The sequence below is a fragment of the Geospiza fortis genome, unplaced genomic scaffold, assembly GCF_000277835.1.
Source record: "Geospiza fortis unplaced genomic scaffold, GeoFor_1.0 scaffold219, whole genome shotgun sequence".
Classification (NCBI taxonomy): Eukaryota; Metazoa; Chordata; class Aves; order Passeriformes; family Thraupidae; genus Geospiza; species Geospiza fortis.
Window position 1 is genome coordinate 406,288 of NW_005054376.1, and position 3,143 is coordinate 409,430.

The following is a 3,143-nucleotide window of genomic DNA, read 5'->3' on the forward strand; positions in this document are numbered from 1 at the left end:
CATGGCCGCGGAGAGGGCGGCCTGAGGGTGGTCTGAGGGCGGGGCCGGGCCCGGGCTCCGCCCTGTCGCTAAAAGCGGGTAGGCCCTGCTGTGTGTGGCGGCGCCCTGAGGAGGTGCTTGGGAATCATGGGATCATTGAGGTCGGGAAAGACCTCTGGGGTCACCGAGTCCAACCTATGACCGAACAGCGCCTTGTCAGCTAACCCATGGCATCAACTGAACTAGCTGAACTTTGTGCAGTTGAACGCCTCCAGGGATGGTGATAGCACTACCTCCCTGGACAGCCCATTCCAATGTCTTCACTTTTTCCGTGAAGAAATTCTTTGTAATATCCAGCCTGAAGCATCTCTGGTGCAGGTTGAGGCTACGTCCTCTCATTCTGTCACTGGTTGCCTGGGAAAAAAGGCCGATCCCACCTGGCTTCAACCTCCTTTCAGGCAATTGTAGAGAGTGATAAGGTCACCCTTGAGTCTCCTCCTCTCCAGCTCCTCCTCTTTAGCTGCCCAAGTACTGATAATAAGTGATGGAGAGCAGCTTAGTGCCCCAGCTCCCTCAGTACCCTTGGATAAAATCCTATCTGGTCCCTTAAACTTGAGTATAAAGGTGCTTTGTGAGTCTAAAGGTGCTTTAGGAGCTGCTCAAGACCCTAAACTCACCCAGAGCAAGGGTAACAAGAAGACCAGGCAGTTCCACATACTGCAAATTCTGCATGGTCAGAAATGGAACCAGCTGCGGTGCAAACCTGGTGGTCGGCCAAGGTCACCAGAGCAGTCAATGGAAAACAAATTGGTGTGAAACCGGAACCCTTTCATGGGCAAAAGTCATAAGCTTGTCTCACTCTCTCCAATAGCAACTTGTAGTGGGCATTGCGTCATTAATTACAGGCACTTGTTGTACTAAGTTTCTATTTAGGAAGCTCCTAAAATGTTTGTGTTCTTGTTTGTACACGCAAATCACCGGGCAGGCTGCTGGTTGGCTTGGTGTCTGTATGTCAGTGGCACTGGCACTGTGTAAGGGCAGAATAAACACTGTGTCTGCCCCATCTCATTTAAAAAATATCACTGTTTATTGCTTAGCTTTTGCTCTTTCATCTTCAGCTCCTGAAGTATATTTAATTTTCCCGTGCTACTGTTACTTGCTCTGTGAAAGATGTTTCTGTATTTGCTTAGGTGCTGTGAAGATCCTCACAATTCAGGTACTCAGCTCTGTTAATTTGCTTTTAAAAGACATCTAATAAAATCACCTTTTAGACCAGGGGCTTTCCCCCCCCTCCTCCCCAAAAGTAAATGTGTTTAAGACTCTCCTCAAGGATAAATGTTTTGAAGCTGCTAATGACCTGCAAAGTTCTCCTTTCTTAAGTGTTTGATTACAGTTTTCCATATAGTACATAACTGTTAGAGACTAGCAATCAGGATGGCATATTTTTTCCCTCATATTGTGGAGGTCATAATGTGTGACCCGAGTCAAATCACATGTAGCTGATTTTTTCTAATGTAGCCTTGGGTTTCAAGTGTGCATGTTCTTTGAACTTGATGTATTACTTTTACTCATGATTACAGATCCAAAAGCCTAGCATTTCTCAATTTCAGAAACAACCTTTGTATGTTTACAGTTCTAGCAGACCTACTTAAAGCAGGTATTTATTTGTGTTTTAGCCTCTCGGTAACAATTTCCATCTCTGCCACACTAGACTGTGATATGAAATTATTTCACGTTTGCAGAAGGCTTTAAGAGCACTCTCCTGAAGATGCTCTAGTAAATACTTCTGTTGATCTATATCCCTATTTCCCCTAATCAAGCAAAACTCATGGCTTAAAAGTATGTAACTTGTTAGAGACAGTATTTTGAACGCATAAAGACAAACTGTGAACTCAGTTTTGCTCTGATATATAGCATCAAAGCTTATGCTGTGAATAAGAGGAGAATTTGGCTCTAAAATGCTAGCATTTGTTTTGTCAAGTTATAGGAACACTTTTTTTTTAAAACTGAAACCTTATGAGCACAAAAAATTTAGTGTTGTTATTTGTAAAGGCCAGAAAAATCACTACAGAAATGCAGTGTAATGAATATCAATTGAAAGTTTACTGTAGTAGTATTGCTAGCACTAAAGTAATGAATCTAGAGAGGGCTCCCTAGAGGACTCATTTAGTTGGTTGCTTCAGATTTATTGTTTGACAAACAAGTCCCTCATGGCAATGCCCTCTCTAGCATTTTATTATTAATGGTAAGATGAAGATTTTTTTCCTGGCTGCACTTTTATCCTTGGGTAAAATTCTCATGTTCTTTCCTGTAGCTCATCTTCATATTTTCTGCTACTGCCTAGAAGTTTAATTTTGCTTAATTTCTTTATGTTGAATGTTTGTCAGTTTAAGTAGGCCAGGCTTTTTAATAAAGTCACATTGGAACTTTGAAAATGCATGAACATTTTTCAGGTTTGCCTGAAGACTGCAAAAAGGCATCTTTGCATTCCAAGATGGATTGCATACTATAGGATTAAATACAGACTTCAGCAGTATTCTGTGCTTACAGAGAGTGGCATAGAGAAATCATAACCTCAGTGACTTCTTTTTCTCATCACCTCTCTAAGATACAGATCACAATCCATATATTTTGTCTATAAGAGTGGTTTGCTCTGTCTCTAGAAACCTATACCTCCATGTGTCCTCCTTCCTTTTTTCTTTTCTCTTTTCCTTCTCTAGTTTTTCCCTCAACTTCCTAGCGTTCATCTCAGTGCTCAGGTGAGCTAAGACATAACCACTCCCCCCTTTTATGAATAGCCCATCACATAAACCTCTCTCTGTCTTATAGGTGGTGTTATCTTTTGCTTACATGTGTGATATGGTTTATTTTCTTACCGTGTTTTTAACTGTTTCTTCTTTGCGAGGAATTCTTATTCCTGGAATTGTGATCTTGGGGAATCAAGGTCACAAACCTTACAGCTTTCAGCGTGGCTTAATGTTATGCACTTTTCTTCTGTCCCTTTATATATGGGCACATATATATGTGCTAGAAAAAACACTGGGCCCTTCTTATGAAACACCAAATCATGCACTAAGTTTTCAGACCCTCAGATCCTGATGTTTTGTTTGCAGAATTGTTGCCTGTTGTAATCTGTACTTACATGCTGTGTGTTTCAGCATAAT